At 40.0% G+C, this 10,000-nt stretch overlaps 1 protein-coding gene across 2 annotated transcripts in view; it reads left to right on the forward strand.

Annotated features, from left to right (window-relative positions):
• Positions 1-9,040: 9,040 nt before the first annotated feature.
• LOC144960190 (tetraspanin-18B-like) overlaps positions 9,041-10,000 on the forward strand; it is a 30,292-nt gene continuing 29,332 nt past the window's right edge. Inside the window, exon 1 of one of the 2 annotated variants that reach the window (XM_078893228.1) lies at positions 9,041-9,147. The gene's annotated coding sequence lies outside the window, so the exon portion shown is untranslated. The remainder of the gene's footprint in view (positions 9,148-10,000) is intronic. The other variant, XM_078893226.1, reaches the window with a different exon arrangement.

Here is a 10,000-nt window from a genome sequence, read left to right on the forward strand (position 1 = left end):
CCCCCCCCCCCCCCCCCACCAAAAAAAAAAAAAAAAACAAAACAAAAAAAAAAAACAAAAAAAAAACAACACACACACACACACACAAAACCAACGAACAAACCCAATAAAACACAAAGCCTTCACTGTGATTAAATCTGCCAGCCATAATAGATTGAAGCTCCCATTACCGATAATCCAGTTGGATTTTCTACAATGTCAACAAACCGCCAGGCCGAGGTGCAGTATCCGTCACGAATCTTTCGTATTCTGAAAAAAAACGCATTTATTAACCCTCTCCTTACCACCCATAGGAAAATCGTCCCATTCGTTACGATGCAGCCAACAATTTTCTTATTCTGATTTCATTTTGTTATAGTTAGTTATAGACTATAAAAACTCGACACTTTGTTGCAGAGCTCATTTTTTCTGAACAAAATATAGAATATACTCGTTGCTAATCTGTTTGAAAAAATCTATTTTTGTGTTGGGTGAGTGCGAAGTTTTGGGAAAATTTTGCAAAATGTCTGGTAAGGAGAGAATTAACTCACTCAATCCTAGAGATTTTTGCTACTTTTCAAAATTGGAAGAAATGTATTAAAAATGAGCATGCACAAAGATCGTTTTATTCAACTACCATTAACAATTATAAACTAAAATTATTAGCTTTGATACTACGCCTATAATTTGTCTCAGAAAAATGTAATAGATAGGCATGGGGTAAAAGTAACTCGGGTAAACTACGGATATAGTCGGTGTTAGGGTTGAGTGAGTTAAACCACTTTGACCAGAAAACACGTCCTTCACATTTCAAGCATTTAAAATGACCCTAATCTTATCAAAAACGCTCAACCCCCCTGGCCCGCCAAGGAGGCCAACCTTTTGATAGTATTCGCTTGGCTAAGAAGCTCACAACCCTGCCATCCGGAAGTATAACGGACCAACACACAGAACTATGTGTAACCTTAAACGTTTATAATCTGGATAATACAGTTTAGTGAGAATTACTTATAAATATGGAGATGGCAAAAATACCATAACAAAGACCTGAGTGACGTCAGCTTCGTTCTATCTATTATTTGAAAGTCTTTGACAACAATAAAAGACGATACAAGTTATTTTGCATTTTATTTTATTTTATTTGTTTTCCACGTTAATTTGTGTATTGATGTGCTGACGAAGGGTTTGTACCCGAAACGTCCATTGTCTTTATCGTTCCTATACGAAGCCTCTCCATTTTCACTCTTTCGTTGGGTATTTTTACAATCACAGGCTTTAGGCAGCCACTACCGTTTTCTACACACTCTTAGAATATAGATAGTATGCAGATGACGTCACTCAGGCCTTTGTTATTGTTTTTGCCATCCGCGTTTGTGAGTTGTTCTCACTAAACTGTATTAACCAGACTTTAAAAGTTCATGGTTACACAGAGTTTGTGTGTTGGTCCGTTATACTTCCAGATGGCAATGTTGTGAACTCCTTGGCCAATCGCATTCTATCTATACTTCTTTTTCCTATTTGAACTAATTCCTCTTTGTCTTTCTCTTGAGTGATGTTACATATAATTCTAGAATATTCCTTCTATTTACTGGCGTTGATATGACCTAAATGTGTCGCAAGCGCCGTAAAACCCTTATAAACAAAAACAAACTTTTTCAAGCCAAAATAATAATAATAATAATAATAAAAATAAAACACTTAAAAAAATTGGATAGAAAATTCGTGATTCAAGTCTGTAGGTCTTGGGTTCGAGTCCTGTTCTGAGCTGCGCGAAGTTTAACCCTCCCCTTACCAACTACAGGAAAATCGTCACATTCGTTACGGTACAACCAACATTTTTCTTATTCAAATTTCTTTTGTACATCATAAAATTTAAAGAAAATGAACCGTGTGTTGTCGAGCATGTTTTGATAAAAGAATTATTTAAGGCAAGAATTTTACTGCTATTAAAGTCTAGGTGATAAAAAGTATATTTTGTGTTAGTTTGGGTTTGAAGTTTTGGGGAAAACCTGGTAAGGAGAGAGTTAATCCTTGGAAAATGCTATTTACATACATACTCTCTTGGTGCGGCTATGTGGTCTAGTGGTATGACACTCGCTTTCGGATCGGAAGGTCCTGGGTTCGAGCCTTGCGCTCGGCGCATAGTTGAGTCCTTGGAAAAGGCTCTTTACTCACATTCTCTCACCGTACTCAGGTGTAAAATGAGTACCTGGCCGTTAACAGCGTTGTCTTTGTCCGAAAAATTGTAATATCGCCTAACAGGCGTCATGTCCCGTCCTTCATGTTAAATGTTGCTGTTGACCAGGGTCCCCTTGTAAAGCTCTTTGAGCACATTTAGTGGATATTGCGCTATATAAAGCTCAATTTTAGTTTTTTTACAATACATAATAATAAATATGAACATTTATCTAGAGCACTTTCATGGATTTACCATGCTCAGAGCGCTTCACATTAGTCCATTTATGTCCTCAGCCGGTCATATAGAACCAGATTTCCAATTCATACAACTCTAGTTATCTATTAGGCGTCCGTATTGCACTAATACTCTTACAATATCCATATCTCAGGTACTCATTCACAACTGAGTGGAGTTAGGTAATATATGTAAAGGACACACCATCGGAAATTAGAATATTCAATGATCACTGACCTCCATCCAGCCACTGACCACGCTTTACATTGCTTGATCTTTTTAAAATATAAGATATGACACCGTACCGCTGATCATCCATCTTGGCTCACCGAACTCAGGTGTAAAATGAGTATCTGCTGTAAAGATTAATAGAGGCACTGTGTCATGTCCCACATGTGAATGTATCCTCTTGGTAAACAGACGCCTTGTAAATGATTCGACCACGTCAAGTGGATATTGCGCCACATAAGTGCTCAGTTAAAAGAAATATATATTGGTCCCAAATTGTCGTTTGTTTGACAACGCTTGCTAGGGGCAGCGTGGCTCAGCGGTAAGGTCATTGCTTCGTACCCGAAAGGTACCGAGTTCGACTACCCGCCGCTGCGCTGTGTGGCCTTGAGCAAGTCACCTCGCCCTAGCTCAATCTGCGGCGCTGCACTGCGGCGGACGCCTGGGTTATTCCAGTCTTCCCCTGGAATAGACCACAGAGACAACATTTCCCCCCATTAATAAATGGAATTTTATTTTATTTGTTTTATTTTAATACTCTTGGGTCAGTTAGGATTTGTTTTCTTTTGTTGCCAAAGACTGGTCTTTTGACGTCATTTGTTGGTCCGTGTCAGTATGGCAGTATGCGCTTGGTCCAGAAGCTCACAACATTGCCATCCGGAAGTATAACGGAGCAACACACAAAACACCTTGTAACCATGAACTTTTATAGTCTGGATGATACAGTTTAGTGAGAATTACTCATAAACGCGGATGGCAAAAACAATAACAAAGACCAGAGTGACGTCAACTTCGAACTATCTAAAGTTGACGATGGCAACGCTTGAACCCACTCAGACCCATATTTTGACGTCGTTTTTTTAGGTTTGTACACCGCCTAGTGAGTTGTCGTTAGTAGAGCTCATGGAAACAAGTTATTTCATTGGTTGAACTATTGAATACAACTCACGATTTGTTTTCTTTTGTGGCCTAAGACTGGCATTTTAAGTCATTTTTTGGTCAGTGTCAGCCTATAGATAGTTCGAAGATGACGTCACTCAGGCCTTTGTTATTGGTTTTGCCATCCGCGTTTGTGAGTTGTTCTCACTAAACTGTATTAACCAAACTATAAGAGTTGATGGTTACACAGAGTTTGTGTGTTGGTCCGTTATACTTCCGGATGGCAATGTTGTAAACTCCTTCGCCAAGCGCATTCTATCTATAAGTTAACGAAGGCCACGAATGGATTCAATAGTCTGATGTCACGCAGCCCGGCAACGGCGGCCATCTTTGTTCTAAACAAAAAAAATCATTACTTTTTATTCTTCGTGCTGGCTAGAAGTTTTCATATGCCTTGTGATCAGAATGTGTAAAAGTCAAAACATGATCAAATTTATGTGTTTTTTTTTCCTCTGGATACGCTTTTATGCTCGCGAGAGAAATATTTCATACGGGCGTCCGCCATTGTTCCGATAGTTTAGAACCAGTGTTACTTAGTTACCATGCGTCATTAGGAAGGAAGTGACGTTATGACTGTTGAAGAGTATTAAGCTCTCTACTCTTTTGGTTCCTAAACCCTTTGGAGTGTGAATGCCACCAGTCCTTTGCCTTCGAAGTACTAATGAAGAATCGTTTGCAAAAAGGTGGCATAGAGGTCTAACCGCAGCCATCGTTAACTTATAGCCTGACACTGACCAAAAATGACATCAAAAGACCAGTTTTTGGTCACAAAAGGAAACAAATCGTGTGTCCCGTCCCCCCCAAATCCCAAGCAAGTAAAATACACAAGAACCCCCCCCCCCCCAAAAAAAAAAAAAAACAAAAAAAACAAAACAAAACAAAAAACAAACAAAAAAACAACAAAAAACACAAAACAAAACAAAACAAAACAAAACAAAACAACTTGACCTAAACCAAACAAACAAAAAAACAACAACAAATGCAAAATAACAACAACAAAAAACAAAACTAAAACAAAGTAACACCCCCACAAAAAAAACAAAAAACAAAACAAAACAAAAAAAAAATCCTAAAAAAAAAAAACAACGAAAAAAACAAAACAAAACGAAACAAACAAAACCTAAAAAAAAAAGACGAAATAACAATAATAATAATAATAATAAATAAATCCGCTGTTGAATTCAAACGCATATCTATAGATAGAATGCGCTTGGCCAAGGAGTTCACAACATTGCCATCCGGAAGTATAACGGACCAACACACAAACTCTGTGTAACCATGAACTTTCATAGTCAGGTTAATACAGTTTAGTGAGAACAACTCACAAACGCGGATGGCAAAAACAATAACAAAGGCCTGAGTTACGTCATCTTCGAACTATCTCTAAAATGGAGCCAGTTTTGATAATATTATTGCCACTGATACTGATATGACCATAATGTGTGTGTCCCCGATCCAACACCACCACACTACACAACACAACCATCACACACACTCATGTGTGAATTTTTAATTCAGAAAAGTGAGTGGAGCAGGCACTTATGTTGGTAACAACAAGATATGAAGTGAATAGAAAAGTGCCAGAAGACAATAGAGAATAAAAAATTTTCGCGGCGGTGGTGGGGTTTGAACCTGCGACCTTATTGGTACGACAACTCCGCCTGGCAGGTGAGAGCGTGGCTCTACCGTGTGAGCTATCCACGAACACAAAAATATTCGTTTCAAACTCAAAGTCATTACTAGATCCCTCTCTCACCCACTTCTTGAGACCGCCGATTCGTTCGTACACCACCATCGCGAATAATTTTGGCCAGCAGTTAAGCTTAATAGCCAATATTCTCAACACAAACATATAACATAGAAACGATTGAGACATTGAGTATGCTCCGGTGTATGGGGTGAATTTTTAATTCAGAAAAGTGAGTGGAGCAGGCACTTATGTTGGTAACAACATGATATGAAGTGAATAGAAAAGTGCCAGAAGACAATAGAGAATAAAAAATTTTCGCGGCGGTGGTGGGTTTGAACCTGCGACCTTATTGGTACGACAACTCCGCCTGGCAGGTGAGAGCGTGGCTCTACCGTGTGAGATATCCACGAACACAAAAATATTCGTTTCAAACTCAAAGTCATTACTAGATCCCTCTCTCACCCACTTCTTGAGACCGCCGATTCGTTCGTACACCACCATCGCGAATAATTTTGGCCAGCAGTTAAGCTTAATAGCCAATATTCTCAACACAAACATATAACATAGAAACGATTGAGACATTGAGTATGCTCCGGTGTATGGGGTGAATTTTTAATTCAGAAAAGTGAGTGGAGCAGGCACTTATGTTGGTAACAACAAGATATGAAGTGAATAGAAAAGTGCCAGAAGACAATAGAGAATAAAAAATTTTCGCGGCGGTGGTGGGGTTTGAACCTGCGACCTTATTGGTACGACAACTCCGCCTGGCAGGTGAGAGCGTGGCTCTACCGTGTGAGCTATCCACGAACACAAAAATATTCGTTTCAAACTCAAAGTCATTACTAGATCCCTCTCTCACCCACTTCTTGAGACCGCCGATTCGTTCGTACACCACCATCGCGAATAATTTTGGCCAGCAGTTAAGCTTAATAGCCAATATTCTCAACACAAACATATAACATAGAAACGATTGAGACATTGAGTATGCTCCGGTGTATGGGGTGAATTTTTAATTCAGAAAAGTGAGTGGAGCAGGCACTTATGTTGGTAACAACAAGATATGAAGTGAATAGAAAAGTGCCAGAAGACAATAGAGAATAAAAAATTTTCGCGGCGGTGGTGGGGTTTGAACCTGCGACCTTATTGGTACGACAACTCCGCCTGGCAGGTGAGAGCGTGGCTCTACCGTGTGAGCTATCCACGAACACAAAAATATTCGTTTCAAACTCAAAGTCATTACTAGATCCCTCTCTCACCCACTTCTTGAGACCGCCGATTCGTTCGTACACCACCATCGCGAATAATTTTTGGCCAGCAGTTAAGCTTAATAGCCAATATTCTCAACACAAACATATAACATAGAAACGATTGAGACATTGAGTATGCTCCGGTGTATGGGGTGAATTTTTAATTCAGAAAAGTGAGTGGAGCAGGCACTTATGTTGGTAACAACAAGATATGAAGTGAATAGAAAAGTGCCAGAAGACAATAGAGAATAAAAAATTTTCGCGGCGGTGGTGGGGTTTGAACCTGCGACCTTATTGGTACGACAACTCCGCCTGGCAGGTGAGAGCGTGGCTCTACCGTGTGAGCTATCCACGAACACAAAAATATTCGTTTCAAACTCAAAGTCATTACTAGATCCCTCTCTCACCCACTTCTTGAGACCGCCGATTCGTTCGTACACCACCATCGCGAATAATTTTGGCCAGCAGTTAAGCTTAATAGCCAATATTCTCAACACAAACATATAACATAGAAACGATTGAGACATTGAGTATGCTCCGGTGTATGGGGTGAATTTTTAATTCAGAAAAGTGAGTGGAGCAGGCACTTATGTTGGTAACAACAAGATATGAAGTGAATAGAAAAGTGCCAGAAGACAATAGAGAATAAAAAATTTTCGCGGCGGTGGTGGGGTTTGAACCTGAGACCTTATTGGTACGACAACTCCGCCTGGCAGGTGAGAGCGTGGCTCTACCGTGTGAGCTATCCACGAACACAAAAATATTCGTTTCAAACTCAAAGTCATTACTAGATCCCTCTCTCACCCACTTCTTGAGACCGCCGATTCGTTCGTACACCACCATCGCGAATAATTTTGGCCAGCAGTTAAGCTTAATAGCCAATATTCTCAACACAAACATATAACATAGAAACGATTGAGACATTGAGTATGCTCCGGTGTATGGGGTGAATTTTTAATTCAGAAAAGTGAGTGGAGCAGGCACTTATGTTGGTAACAACAAGATATGAAGTGAATAGAAAAGTGCCAGAAGACAATAGAGAATAAAAAATTTTCGCGGCGGTGGTGGGGTTTGAACCTGCGACCTTATTGGTACGACAACTCCGCCTGGCAGGTGAGAGCGTGGCTCTACCGTGTGAGCTATCCACGAACACAAAAATATTCGTTTCAAACTCAAAGTCATTACTAGATCCCTCTCTCACCCACTTCTTGAGACCGCCGATTCGTTCGTACACCACCATCGCGAATAATTTTGGCCAGCAGTTAAGCTTAATAGCCAATATTCTCAACACAAACATATAACATAGAAACGATTGAGACATTGAGTATGCTCCGGTGTATGGGGTGAATTTTTAATTCAGAAAAGTGAGTGGAGCAGGCACTTATGTTGGTAACAACAAGATATGAAGTGAATAGAAAAGTGCCAGAAGACAATAGAGAATAAAAAATTTTCGCGGCGGTGGTGGGGTTTGAACCTGCGACCTTATTGGTACGACAACTCCGCCTGGCAGGTGAGAGCGTGGCTCTACCGTGTGAGCTATCCACGAACACAAAAATATTCGTTTCAAACTCAAAGTCATTACTAGATCCCTCTCTCACCCACTTCTTGAGACCGCCGATTCGTTCGTACACCACCATCGCGAATAATTTTGGCCAGCAGTTAAGCTTAATAGCCAATATTCTCAACACAAACATATAACATAGAAACGATTGAGACATTGAGTATGCTCCGGTGTATGGGGTGAATTTTTAATTCAGAAAAGTGAGTGGAGCAGGCACTTATGTTGGTAACAACAAGATATGAAGTGAATAGAAAAGTGCCAGAAGACAATAGAGAATAAAAAATTTTCGCGGCGGTGGTGGGGTTTGAACCTGCGACCTTATTGGTACGACAACTCCGCCTGGCAGGTGAGAGCGTGGCTCTACCGTGTGAGCTATCCACGAACACAAAAATATTCGTTTCAAACTCAAAGTCATAAAAATTTTTTTATTCTCTATTGTCTTCTGGCACTTTTCTATTCACTTCATATCTTGTTGTTACCAACATAAGTGCCTGCTCCACTCACTTTTCTGAATTAAAAATTCACCCCATACACCGGAGCAAACTCAATGTCTCAATCGTTTCTATGTTATATGTTTGTGTTGAGAATATTGGCTATTAAGCTTAACTGCTGGCCAAAATTATTCGCGATGGTGGTGTACGAACGAATCGGCGGTCTCAAGTAGTGGGTGAGAGAGGGATCTAGTAATGACTTTGAGTTTGAAACGAATATTTTTGTGTTCGTGGATAGCTCACACGGTAGAGCCACGCTCTCACCTGCCAGGCGGAGTTGTCGTACCAATAAGGTCGCAGGTTCAAACCCCACCACCGCCGCGAAAATTTTTTATTCTCTATTGTCTTCTGGCACTTTTCTATTCACTTCATATCTTGTTGTTACACTCATGTGTGTATGTGTGTATGTGTGTATCGATGCATTCCTTTCAATGCGACAGTTGTTGTGATCGGTTCTCTAGCAGTTGTTACAGTCCCCACCACTGTGTGTGTGTGTGTGTGTGTGTGTGTGTGTGTGTGGCGGGAGGCTTATTTATAGAGAGTTCAATTCGATAGGTTGTCACTGATAACATCTCACGTCAAAGCTTCGTTGAGAGAGGGTATGTTATTCTTTATTCTTTCTCGATAAATCGTGTGTATGGTAATATTATGTGGACAAACTTATATACTGTTTAGGGGGAAAGAAAAGCCAACTTTTAAATCATTTTACAGATTAATATTGGGTTATTCAATTAGAATGTGAAACCTTCATAGTTACAACAGTAGCATCGTTAACATATAGCCTGTCACTAGAACCCTCAAGGACTGGCAGTTTGACGTCATTTTTTCATGTTTCTGTAGCGTATAGTGAGTTGTCGTTAGTAGAGCTCATGGAAACAAGTGATTTCATTGGTTGAACTATTGAATACAACTCACGATTTCTTTTCTTTTGTGGCAGTGTCAGGCGATAACTTTACGATGGTACAACACGACGTATAGATAGAATGCGCTTGGCCAAGGAGTTCACAACATTGCCATCCGGAAGTCTAACGGACCAACACACAAACTCTGTGTAACCATGAACTTTTATAGTCTGGTTAATACAGTTTAGTGAGAACAACTCACAAACGCGGATGGCAAAAACAATAACAAAGGCCTGAGTGACGTCATCTGCATACTATCTATCGATAGATCGAATTTAACGTCACTCCGGCCTTTGTTATTGTTTTTTTTTGCCATCCGTGTTTATGAGTAATTCTCACTAAACTGTATTAACCAGACTATAAAGGTTTTAGGTTACAAATACTTTTGTGTGTTGGTCCGTTAAACTTCCGGATAGTAATGTTGTGAGCTTCTTAATCAAGCGCACACTATCTATAGACTTGTCTTTTAACGTAATTTGTTGGTTGGTATCAGCGTAGCCATCGTTTAGAGCCTGACACTGACCAAAAAATGACGTCAAAATACCAGTCT

The sequence above is a fragment of the Berghia stephanieae genome, chromosome 14 (assembly GCF_034508935.2).
Source record: "Berghia stephanieae isolate SIO BIC M18660-M18661 chromosome 14, UCSD_Bste_1.3, whole genome shotgun sequence".
NCBI lineage: Eukaryota > Metazoa > Mollusca > Gastropoda > Nudibranchia > Aeolidiidae > Berghia > Berghia stephanieae.